This window comes from Engystomops pustulosus, chromosome 7, assembly GCF_040894005.1.
Source record: "Engystomops pustulosus chromosome 7, aEngPut4.maternal, whole genome shotgun sequence".
Classification (NCBI taxonomy): Eukaryota; Metazoa; Chordata; class Amphibia; order Anura; family Leptodactylidae; genus Engystomops; species Engystomops pustulosus.
In genome coordinates this window covers 44,236,363-44,249,785 of record NC_092417.1, presented here as the reverse complement: position 1 = coordinate 44,249,785, position 13,423 = coordinate 44,236,363, and the positions used below count along the sequence as shown (strand labels likewise).

At 48.7% G+C, this 13,423-nt stretch overlaps 1 protein-coding gene across 4 annotated transcripts in view; it reads left to right on the top strand.

The window, feature by feature from the left end:
• The window catches only part of LOC140069692 (cytosolic phospholipase A2 delta-like), a 66,703-nt gene that overhangs the window by 5,339 nt on the left and 47,941 nt on the right, over window positions 1-13,423 (top strand). The gene's annotated exons all lie outside the window — the stretch shown is intronic.

Sequence of the window (13,423 nt, the reverse complement as noted above, 5' to 3'; positions counted from 1 at the left end):
AGTTACCCAACCAACATCTTTGCTCATAGCTCTCTGGGGAATAATGATTTGTCATGGGGAATACCTGTCCATATCTGATTGTGGGCCTTGTACTCATCTGGGACCCCCCTTGGTGCTCCCACTGTATCTGTATAATCGTTGTCATCTAGGTGCTTCTCTCTCAGACCTCCAGAATCCTTTGGGATTCTCTACCTTTTCTTATGTGTCTCATCAACCTTATCCCTGGGGATCACGAGGAAGGAATGCACAAACCTTATCACCGTACACTCACCTTCCCAGCCTCTAGGCTTGACCTGACTCTCCTATCCCCACAAATCCTGTACACATCAGACACTGCTAATACAGGGTTACCTGTGCTGTCAATGTTAAAGAAGGTCATTGTCGTGTTGCACCAACCGTAGGTAAAGTCTCCTACCCTGGTGGCATCCTGGTCACCCCAATAGATGCAGTGATAGTCATGGTTGGGGTGTCCCTGAGCATACAGTCAGTCAGAAGAGACCAGCTAGCAAGAAGAATAAGTAAGTTTGCAAAAGAAAGCGTGGAAGCATGCTGACTTCCCTCTAGCTTCACAGACGTGGCACTGGTCAGCAGGACTTGGAAAGGACCGTCGTAGCGAGGCTCCAGACTCTCTCTCTCTCTCTCTGGTGTCTCTCTTCACCACCACGTAGTCTCCAGGCTTCAGGTTATGCATCCTGAGGTCTCTGTCTGGATCTGAAAAAGGAATCAGAAACACTTTTGCTGACCTTTTCCAAGGCCTGGCTCAACTGTGTGGCATGTTACACCTGGTTCCCTGCCATCAGCTATAGGGTCTGTGGGAAGTATGGGCCTTGCCTGGGTGCACAGCCGAAAAGTACTTCAAAGGGGGGACAATCCCATCTTTCTGTTGGGTGTGGTCCTAACTGAATAGTGGGCAGCAGGAAAGCACTCGTGCCATGGTTTCCCTGTTTCTTCCATGGCCTCCCGGATCTCTAACTTAAGAGTGCTGTTTAGGTTTTCAATCCCACCACTAACTTGGGAAGGGCAAGGGGTGTGCAGGGCCTGTTCTACACCCAGGAGGGACAAGGTTTCAGTCTTTACCTGTCTAGTGAAGTGGGTTCTGCAACCGGACTCTATGGTCTCTGGAAGTCCAAACCTGCAGAAAAATCTCACTCACCAACTTCTTGGCTGCAGCTCTGGCAGTAGCCTTGGTCATGGGAGAAGCTTCTGGCCACCCTGGAAAGAGATCAATGCACACAAGCACGTACTCCTACGTACCACTTTTTGGTAGCTGGATAAAATCCATCTGCAGTCACTGGAAAGGATACAGCAGCTTGGGTGTCACCTTCTGTGGGGTCTTTTCCACCTTACCCGGGTTGTGGCGGGCACAGACTATAAAGGCTTTCACTAGTCTAGTGACAGGGGTAGTAATGCCCGGGCAAACCACTTGCGGTTTATGAGCACTAGCATGGCCATTTGGAATATGTGTGTGTGTCCGTGGGCTACTTGACTTACCGGCCAGGCACACCCTCTCTCCCAGCATCCAGGTCCCATCGGCATCTGGGCTCCAGCTTTCCTCCACACTTCCTTCACTTCTGATGACACTCGGGCCACCAGGGACTGGAACACCTGTGGATCAAACTTTTAGCTCAGAACTCACCGCTGAGACTTCAGGACAGTCTCTGTGTTCCATCTGTGCAGCTGCCATCGCCATCCCGTCAGCCACATACCTGCCCTTGGCTTGTGGAGTCACCAAATTGTGTGTGCTTTTACTTTTATTATCCCCACCTCTTGTGGAAGTAAGAGAGCATCCATGAGCTCTTTAACCAGCGTGCCATGCTTAGAGGGGGTCCCTGCAGAGGTGAGGAAATCTCTAGCCTTCCATATGGGTTCATAGTCGTGTTTAGACCCCATAACTATACCTTGAGTATAGATGTTCGTCCTTTTACCTTCCACCAGCTGTAGCGCTTCCCTGAGTGCCATCACTTCACCTCCTGTGCTGACCTGTGTGGAGGGAGTGGTTCTGCTTGTACTACCTCATGTGCGCCACGGACCACTGTATATCCAGTGTAGAACCATCTATCTTCTCCTGCAGACCTGGAGCCATCTATGAGAAAAAACTCAACATCTGGGTTAATCACCCTTCTCTCCCCCCCTCTCTGAATCATGGAAGACTGGCGATAGAACGAAGGATTCAGAGCTGTGCACCTTATCAGTGTATCCTGGGGCATCAGGAGTGCACACTGGAGTCTGAGCTGTCTGGCCTTTGCTCAGATGCTTGGGCTGTACTTGGGTGAGGACACTGTGCAAGGTATGTGGGGTTTGCACTGTAACTGAGTGATCTAGGGTCTAGGATCAGCTCACTGGCCTTGCTGAGCAGATTGGTGGCTGCAGCTACTGACACATGAGGGGCTCCCCTCACAACTGAGTCTAACCGGGCCTAATAGTAGATCACTGGGGAGGCCACCAAGCTCCTGGGCTAAGACACCTGTCTCCTAGATACTCCGTGCAAAATAAAATAAAAGGTCTGGTTCAGTGGCATGTGCCTAGGGCCGGGGCAGACTTGCCAGCTTAGGGCTATGGAATGCATCAATTGCCTCCTGACTAAGGGCAAATGGGGAAGAGGCAATTCAGTCAGAAAGGGGCAGCATTGGGCTGGAGGTAGCAGACCTTATCCCAGGCTGCAGGAGCTGGCCAGTCCTAGAAACATGTGAAGAGGCTTAGGGCCTCAGGGCAGGGGCACATTCTGGACTGCCAGCTTTCTTTCCTCTGTCAGGTATCAGCCTGTGGCTGAGAAGCAGTGGCCTAGGAAGACCACCTTCTCCTGGCAATACCGGAGTTTGTCTCTGGAAACTTTGTAACTAGAGATGAGCGAACACTAAAATGCTCGGGTACTCGTTATTCGAGACGAACTTTTCCCGATGCTCGAGTGCTCGTCTCGAATAACGAACCCCATTGAAGTCAATGGGAGACTCGAGCATTTTTCAAGGGGACCAAGGCTCTGCACAGGGGAGCTTGGCCAAACACCTGGAAACCTCAGAAAAGGATGGAAACACCACGGAAATGGACAGGAAACAGCAGGGGCAGCATGCATGGATGCCTCTGAGGCTGCATAATCGCACCATTATGCCAAAATTATGGGCAACAGCATGGCCATGACAGAGTGACAGAATGAAGCTAGATAGCATCTAAAACATGCAATAATTGACCCTGACACTATAGGGGACGGCATGCAGAGGCAGCGGCAGCAGGCTAGAGAGTGGCATGGCGACATACCCTAAATGGACTCAGGCTTCAAACCAATGGGTGGCAGAGAGGAACCAAAGGAGGTGAGCAAGAAGCGCTCAAATAATATCGGTACATGATAAAAGTTTGCCAGTATATTTTGTGGATTACACAGCAGGGTGGCGACAAAGTTAACAACTTTGATGTGGAATCCATGAAAACAACCCAAATTTGTGCCTGACACACCTCGTTTGATAAAGGGACGATGTATGGAGGCAGCTATATGGACGACTTTTGGAGGTAGCAATGGAGACAACGTGTGGAGGCTGCTATGGAGACAATTTAATTTGGATAGTGCCTGTATGTGGCAGTCCCAAAAATTTTTCAAACCAGAGGAGCAGGTAGGTGGCCCTCCAGAAAAATGGAATAGATTGAGTGCCTGTATGTGGCAGTCCCAAAAAGTTTTCAAACCAGAGGAGCAGGTAGGTGGCCCTCCAGAAAAATGGAATAGATTGAGTGCCTGTATGTGGCAGTCCCAAAAAGTTTTCAAACCAGAGGAGCAGGTAGGTGGCCCTCCAGTAAAATGGAATAGATTGAGTGCCTGTATGTGGCAGTCCCAAAAATTTTTCAAACCAGAGGAGCAGGTAGGTGGCCCTCCAGTAAAATGGAATAGATTGAGTGCCTGTATGTGGCAGTCCCAAAAAGTTTTCAAACCAGAGGAGCAGGTAGGTGGCCCTCCAGTAAAATGGAATAGATTGAGTGCCTGTATGTGGCACTCCCAAAAAGTTTTCAAACCAGAGGAGCAGGTAGGTGGCCCTCCAGAAAAATGGAATAGATCGAGTGCCTGTATGTGGCAGTCCCAAAAAGTTTTCAAACCAGAGGAGCAGGTAGGTGGCCCTCCAGTAAAATGGAATAGTTTGAGTGCCTGTATGTGGCAGTCCCAAAAATTTTTCAAACCAGAGGAGCAGGTAGGTGGCCCTCCAGTAAAATGGAATAGATTGAGTGCCTGTATGTGGCAGTCCCAAAAAGTTTTCAAACCAGAGGAGCAGGTAGGTGGCCCTCCAGTAAAATGGAATAGATTGAGTGCCTGTATGTGGCAGTCCCAAAAATTTTTCAAACCAGAGGAGCAGGTAGGTGGCCCTCCAGTAAAATGGAATAGATTGAGTGCCTGTATGTGGCACTCCCAAAAATTGTTTAAAACAGAGGACCGGGTAGGTGGCCCTCCAGAAAAATGGAATACATTGAGTGCCTGTATGTGGCACTCCCAAAAATTGTTTAAAACAGAGGACCGGGTAGGTGGCCCTCCAGAAAAATTAAATGCATAAAGTACTATAGCAAGAGCCAGTGGGCCCTGTCAAAAAATAGCCAGTTTCCTCTGCTTTACTGTACAAAGAGGAGGAGAAGGAGGAAAATGAGGAGGAGGAGGAGTGCATAAATTATTCAGGTTGAGCTTCCTTCACCTGGTGGAGATTGGAAATGATGAGAAATCCAGGCTTTATTCATCTTAATAAGCGTCAGCCTGTCAGCGCTGTCAGTCGACAGGCGTGTACGCTTATCGGTGATGATGCCACCAGCTGCACTGAAAACCCGCTCGGACAAGACGCTAGCGGCAGGGCAGGCAAGAACCTCCAAGGCGTACAGCGCCAGTTCGTGCCACATGTCCAGCTTTGAAACCCAGTAGTTGTAGGGAGCTGTGTGATCATTTAGGACGATGGTATGGTCAGCTACGTACTCCCTCACCATCTTTCTGTAAAGATCAGCCCTACTCTGCCGAGACTGGGGACAGGTGACAGTGTCTTGCTGGGGTGACATAAAGCTGGCAAAAGCCTTGTAAAGCGTACCCTTGCCAGTGCTGGACAAGCTGCCTGCTCGCCTACTCTCCCTTGCTACTTGTCCCGCAGAACTACGCACTCTGCCGCTAGCGCTGTCAGAAGGGAAATACTGTTTCAGCTTGTGCACCAGGGCCTGCTGGTATTCATGCATTCTCACACTCCTTTCCTCTGCAGGGATGAGAGTGGAAAGATTTTGCTTGTACCGTGGGTCCAGGAGAGTGAACACCCAGTAATCGGTGCTGGAATAAATTCTTTGAACGCGAGGGTCACGGGATAGGCAGCCTAGCATGAAATCTGCCATATGCGCCAGAGTACCAACGCGTAAGAATTCACTCCCCTCACTGGCCTGACTGTCCATTTCCTCCTCCTCCAACTCCTCCAACTCCTCTTCTTCTGCCCATACACGCTGAACAGTGAAGGACTCAACAATGGTCCCCTCTTGTGTCTCGCCAACATTCTCCTCCTCTTCCTCCTCATCCTCCTCCACCTCCTCCGATATGCGCTGAGAAACAGACCTGAGGGTGCTTTGGCTATCAACAAGGGAATCTTCTTCCCCCGTCTCTTGTGACGAGCGCAAAGCTTCCGACTTCATGCTGACCAGAGAGTTTTTCAACAGGCCAAGCAGCGGGATGGTGAGGCTGATGATGGCGGCATCGCCACTGACCATCTGTGTTGACTCCTCAAAGTTACTCAGCACCTGACAGATATCAGACATCCACGTCCACTCCTCATTGTAGACTTGAGGAAGCTGACTGACCTGACTACCAGTTCTGGTGGAAGTTGACATCTGGCAGTCTACAATCGCTCGGCGCTGCTGGTAAACTCTGGATAACATGGTCAGTGTTGAATTCCACCTCGTGGGCACGTCGCACAACAGTCGGTGAGCGGGCAGTTGGAGGCGGCGCTGCGCTGCCCTGAGAGTGGCAGCATCTGTGCTGGACTTCCTGAAATGCGCACAGATGCGGCGCACCTTCGTGAGCAAATGTGACAGATTGGGGTATGTCTTGAGGAAACGCTGAACTATCAGATTTAACACATGGGCCAGGCATGGCACATGTGTCAGTCTGCCGAGTTGCAGAGCCGCCACCAGGTTACGGCCATTGTCACACACAACCATGCCTGGCTTCAGGTTCAGCGGTGCCAGCCACAGATCAGTCTGCGCCGTGATGCCCTGTAATAGCTCTTGGGCGGTGTGCCTTTTGTCGCCTAGGCTCAGCAGTTTGAGCACCGCCTGCTGTCGCTTAGCGACGGCACTGCTGCTGTGCCTAGAGCTACCGACTGATGGCGCCGTGCCCACGGATGGTAGTTCGGAGGAGGAGGTGGAGGAGGGGTGGGAGGAGGAGGAGGCATAGTAGGCCTGAAACACCTGGACCGAGGTAGGCCCCGCAATCCTCGGCGTCGGCAGTATATGACCAGCCCCAGGGTCAGACTCGGTCCCAGCCTCCACCAAGTTAACCCAATGTGCCGTCAGCGATATATAGTGGCCCTGCCCGGCAGCACTCGTCCACGTGTCCGTGGTCAGGTGGACCTTGTCAGAAACGGCGTTGGTCAGGGCACGGGTGATGTTGTCTGACACATGCTGGTGCAGGGCTGGGACGGCACATCGGGAAAAGTAGTGGCGGCTTGGGACCGAATACCGAGGGGCGGCCGCCGCCATGAGGTTGCGAAAGGCCTCGGTCTCTACTAGCCTATAGGGCAGCATCTCCAGGCTAAGCAATCTGGAGATGTGCACATTAAGGGCTTGGGCGTGCGGGTGGGTTGCACTATATTTGCGTTTCCGCTCCAGCGTCTGGGGTATGGAGAGCTGAACGCTGGTGGATGCTGTGGAGGATCGTGGAGGCGACGATGGGGTTTTTGTGGCAGGGTCCTGGGCAGGGGGCTGACTATCAGCTGACACAGGGGAAGGAGCAGTGGTGTGCACGGCCGGAGGTGAACGGGCTTGTTGCCACTGAGTGGGGTGTTTAGCATTCATATGCCTGCGCATACTGGTGGTAGTTAAGCTAGTAGTGGTGGAACCCCTGCTGAGCCTGGTTTGGCAAATGTTGCACACCACAGTCCGTCGGTCATCCGGTGTTTCCTTAAAGAACCTCCAGACTTCTGAAGATCTAGCCCTCGCCGCAAGAGCCCTCACCACGGGAGCTTCACTAGTTGACACATTTGGCGCTGATGCACCAGCTCTGGCCCTGCCTCTCCGTCTGGCCCCACCACTGCCTCTTCCAACCTGTTCTGGTCGAGGACTCTCCTCCGTCTCAGAAGCACTGTGTTCACCCGGCCTCTCAACCCAGCTTGGGTCTGTCACCTCATCATCCTCCGATCCCTCAGTCTGCTCCCCCCTCGGACTTCCTGCCCTGACAACAACTTCCCCACTGTCTGACAACCGTGTCTCCTCATCGTCGGACACCTCTTTACACACTTCCACTACGTCAAGAAGGTCATCATCACCCACAGACTGTGACTGGTGGAAAACCTGGGCATCGGAAAATTGCTCAGCAGCAACCGGACAAGTGGTTTGTGACTGTGGGAAGGGTCCAGAAAACAGTTCCTCAGAGTATGCCGGTTCAAATGCCAAATTTTCCTGGGAGGGGGCAGACTGGGGGGGAGGAGGCTGAGGTGCAGGAGCTGGAGGAGTGGCGATTTCGGTGACATGGGTGGACTGCGTGGAAGACTGACTGGTGGACAAATTGCTCGAAGCATTGTCAGCAATCCACGACATCACCTGTTCGCACTGTTCTGGCCTCAACAGTGCTCTACCACGAGTCCCAGTAACTTCAGACATGAACCTAGGGAGTGTAGCTCTGCGGCGTTCCCCTGCTCCCTCATAAGCAGGTGGTGTCTCACCCCGCCCAGGACCACGGCCTCTGACCCCTGCAGTAGTTGGACGCCCACGTCCCCGCCCTCGTCCTCTACCCCTAGCCCTCGGGTTAAACATTTTTAAAATGAGAGTTATAACTTTAATTTTTTTTAAACTTTTTTTTGTGTTTTTTGTTTTTTTTTTGTGTTTTTTGTTTTTATTTGTTTTTTTTGTTTTTTTTTTGTGTTTTTGAGTTTTTAAAACCAAACGATGCTATCCTATTGCTATGGCTATTTTCTAGCCAAGTATGAAAGCACACTACTATGCCAGATGAGATGACACTGAGTTATTAAACAAAATAAACGTAAAATAAAAAAGGACAAATGGCAGACTGTGCCTAATTGAAATCCAACCCCTACTAAATTTTCCCACTTCGGTCTTTGCTATGGATATGTGCGTCACTAAGCGCAAAACACAGCGGTCGCAAGTCTCACTACAAATTGCTCAGAATTGGCTAGTACATGCACTGCAGCAAGTACAGCCACCAGCAGATCAACCAGAAATCAAATATATAGAACGCTACTGTAGGCGTAAGTAAGCTGTTTGGATTCTCCTATGGCTATTTTCTAGCCAAGTATCAAAGCACACTACTATGCCAGATGAGATGACACTGAGTTAGTGCCTAATTGAAATCCAACCCCTACTAAATTTTCCCACTTCGGTCTTTGCTATGGATATGTGCGTCACTAAGCGCAAAACACAGCGGTCGCAAGTCTCACTACAAATTGCTCAGAATTGGCTAGTACATGCACTGCAGCAAGTACAGCCACCAGCAGATCAACCAGAAATCAAATATATAGAACGCTACTGTAGGCGTAAGTAAGCTGTTTGGATTCTCCTATGGCTATTTTCTAGCCAAGTATCAAAGCACACTACTATGCCAGATGAGATGACACTGAGTTAGTGCCTAATAGAAATCCAACCCCTACTAAATTTTCCCACTTCGGTCTTTGCTATGGATATGTGCGTCACTAAGCGCAAAACACAGCGGTCGCAAGTCTCACTACAAATTGCTCAGAATTGGCTAGTACATGCACTGCAGCAAGTACAGCCACCAGCAGATCAACCAGAAATCAAATATATAGAACGCTACTGTAAGGGTAAGTAAGCTGTTTGGATTCTCCTATGGCTATTTTCTAGCCAAGTATCAAAGCACACTACTATGCCAGATGAGATGACACTGAGTTAGTGCCTAATTGAAATCCAACCCCTACTAAATTTTCCCACTTCGGTCTTTGAGGTGGATATGTGTGCCACTAAGAGCTAAACACAACGGTAGCAAGTCCCCCTGCTAATTCCTCACAAAATGGTACTAGATGCAAATAAAAAAAAAAAAAGTAGAACGTTATTGTAGCCCTAAGAAGGGCTGTTGGGTTCTTGGAGAATCACTCCTGCTTAACAGTAAGCTAATAGAACACCCTAACGCTTTCCCTGACCAGCAGCAGCTCTCTCCCTAGCGGCATCCAGACACAGAATGATCCGAGCAGCGCGGGCAGCGGCTAGTCTATCCCAGGGTCACCTGATCTGGCCAGCCAACCACTGCTATCGACGTGTAAGGGTACCACGTCATGCTGGGTGGAGTGCAGAGTCTCCTGGCTTGTGATTGGCTCTGTTTCTGGCCGCCAAAAAGCAAAACGGCGGGAGCTGCCATTTTCTCGAGCGGGCGAAGTATTCGTCCGAGCAACGAGCAGTTTCGAGTACGCTAATGCTCGACCGAGCATCAAGCTCGGACGAGCATGTTCGCTCATCTCTATTTGTAACCCTTCTGGAACAGAAAACACATAAGGTCAATAAATGCATCCTGGCAAACAAATACAGTAGGTCCTCTGCATACTGAAAGGGAGAACATCCAGTAAGGGGCTAGTCTGCCAGTCTACTCCCTGTAGGGCCGTGGGGTATTGGCTGGGTGAGTTTTACCCCCCTTGTGGGAATCTACATCAGGTATACTGGAATACTGAACTGGTAAATGCAAATAGGTACTGGCAATCCTCATGTAGGGGCACAGAAAGACATTTGCCAAATCAATAACAGTGAATAATATGTCACTCTCAGGGACTGCTGCCAGTTTGGGCTAGGGACCACTGGGCTTCATTACACTCATTGGCAGCTTAGAGATCATGGACCATCCTACATGTATCCGGCTGTTCTTTCTGAGTTTTTTCTTGACCGGGAATGGGCTAAAATCATCATCGGACTAGCAGGGGAGAGTTCTACAATGAAAGGCGATAACTCTGTTTGGGGGGGCTGTTCTCGCTGACATCCTTGTCCGTAACCACCCCCCCTTGTCTTGCCCTGTGGGGGCCGTCTCCGCCACTCACTACAGTAATGTCTCCTCCCCACAGTCGAAACACGCCCACTTGGGTCGGTCGGTTGAGACTTCCGGAGATGTTGTCAATCTCACTTCGGCGTGGTCTGTGAAACATCCTCTATTCCCTCTGTACGTCAATGTGTCAGAGTCCCTCCACCACATTTCCAGCCCAGTGTTCTGTGCTACCAGACTCCAACGTCTCAATAAAATCCAGGTACACTTGTGTTGGTTTTTAATCAAAAAGGAACAAAAGTCAATCATAGGCTCTGTAATACAGTTGGGGGGCTCATTCTTGCTTAGTCTGTTCATGGGGTACACAGGAGGACATCACATCATACTGTATTCTTGTTCCACAATCAAATAAATTCCTTCAAGTCTTTTTTAGATTGTCAGGGAGAACTCTAAACGCAGCGATCTACCCTTCCCAAATGTAAATGTTCTCACTAGCCTGTAAACCACGAGATAACAGAACACAGATTCCAAGCAACTCAATATGGATAAATTCAGTTTTCCGTGAACATCAAGGTCACTATCGTCTCTCTCGTAGATAAGACAGACACAGCACATGTCAGTTCTTCACAAAACAAAACGCAGCTCCAACAGCCCCCACCCTTTTGTTAACCCCTTAAATGCCAGAAAGCAGGTACCGGAGACATTGTAACACTTTTTATAGCAATTTTTCTCTAATAATACTCAAACAAACAACATCCCTCACTCCAAGACCCCTAGCAGACGTCCGAAAAGGTGAACAAAAATCACCAGCCGGCATTTTTTTCAAACGTCTGGCAGGACGTCCCAAGCACGGTCAGCTGTTATCCTACAAAGCCCCACAACAGCTTTTATGGTTGCCAACAGCAATCAACTTCCAGGGACTTGAAGGGAATATAACTTAAAATGGCCGCCACTGAAAAATAAACTGTCTTAAGATGGCCGCCACTGAAGAAATAAACTGTCTTAAGATGGCCGCCACTGAAGAATGGCAGGGCGTGTCATCTTCTCTAACCACCAGATACAGGGGTGGAGTCTGGATTACAGGGGCCATTTTTCACTCCAAGGAAAATATAATAAAATCTCTTTTTCTCAAATTCTTTCCACATCAAAAACTTTGAAATGTCCCTTATCGCCTGTCTCTTTCTTCATTGGGCACTCTGAAGGATTCCTGTCACTCTGCCTGGTCCGTCCGTCAAAGTCAGAGGCTATAAGTGTCTGTTTCCAAATCTGATCAAGTTTTCTCACTTGTACAATCATTAGATCATCTGACACATCCCAAAACCTTCAAACCTTCAATATCACTTTTCATTTCAACACAAAACTACCAGCCCTTATGTCCGATCATGTCAACTTGCACTTTTCCATCAGTCCTACTTAACTCAACAACCTTCTGTCTACTTACATCATGCCAATCTTCTGTCTACCTACATCTTTTTGTCTGCAATGCACTTGGCTCAATTCCAATTCACAACTCATCATAAATGCCTACACAACCAAACTTGTCCCCACAGACACAGCGAATGCCAACACCTCGATTTACTGACCCCAAAGAAACTAGATACCAGACTTCCACAGAGGACTCTACACCAAGTCAACTCTGACCTGTCACTACTCTTTCACCGACTACACCAAGTCCACTCTCTTACCGACTCTTTACTAAGTCACTACTAGTTCTTACAGTCCCACGAGGCTGTTCAGACTCCCAAAAAAAGAAAGCTAAACACACACTTGATCAGAGCGGGTCTCCGCTGCACGTGCACAAATTGAGCTCTATACCTCTATGGGCAACCCTATTGGCACCAGTCAAACAGTACTATAGACACTATGATAATCACAACAGAATATCTCCTACTTTAGCAGTGCGGACCTCTAAGGGCTACTCCCTCCCGTCCCACAGTTTCAGCTAACATCACAGACTGTATGACCATCCGTCACTGTCCAGTCTCTGTCCAGTCTCTGTCCATCACCTTACAAAGTGGTTCTTTGCCAAAAACTCTGAGCTTAGGTTACAGTGAACAACAGTGGCAAATACATAACACAGAGACAGTCTTACCCGGTCCGTCCAACCAGTGAACCAGAAGTGACATATCAAGGTAGACAATAAAAAACAGCTTACCCTGAGAGCTCTCTGGTCAGTTCTGTTCACCAAGCCGGCGGGGACACTTCACGGAGGCTGTCTTGGTGTTGTTGTTGTTTACTTCTAAGCCCACCCAGGGACGCCAAATATTGTTAGGGATTTTTATGCAGGGCCCCAACAGCCCTCTTGACTTTTGTAAGGTGAGTCCTAATTAACCCTTTGAGGGAGGATGAGATAGCTGCCGGCAGCGAGCTGACAGAGTAAATGAAAGACACAGTCGGTCTTCCGATGCACTCAAATCACACTGTTTATTTCAAACAGATACAGCTATATTTTAGCACATAGAGATCAGCATTTGGGGTGTTGATAAGACACTTAGATTCTATTGGCCATTATGTTTTTGTACCAGCACATTCTGGGAAAAATGACTAGGCCTTGTTTACAGCCATGCTTATCTACACAATGGCTCCTAGAAGCTTCTTCATAACCAAAATAAATAACAAGAATACAGAGGCCCGAAGGACGCTAAGAAATGCCAAGGATATTGTGAAAAGGCAAACAACAGTTTAAATGAGAAAAATAGCTGAATTAAAACATTTAACTCTATAGCTTCTAAAAGGGAAGCATACCCCCCCAAGGTGGCCGCTGTATCTAAGATGGCGGACAGTAGTCAAGATGGCGTCCGAAACCAGTGCGACCTCCTTAACAGATGTATATTGGTAAGCTACCTAATCTCCTGCCCCCAACACTTACATATTACAAAAATCACGAGATAAACATCCAATAATAAGGTTCTGGGTTGTATTTGAGTCAAGCAGGATTGCTTGAATTCATGTGGTTTAAGCCAGAAAGTTTATTAAACTTCTTGACTGTTCTTTAGTCAAGTATAGTATAGTATTTGTATGATCTAATCATTAATATGGGGGGGGGGGGGAATCTAAGGATTTTCTTCTGATAGGCCCCTGCACAGCCACATTATTTCTGAAGTGGTCCCTAAAAATACCATAGATTCTGGATATTTTCTTGAAAATTGTTTGGCTGCAGGAATAACCAGACAGATCTCGAGGTTGGAGAAATTTTCTAGCATCAATGTTTACAGTCAGAAAAATATATAGCAATATGCTTAAAGTGAAAAGTAATCACCAGATGATGTGTAACATGTA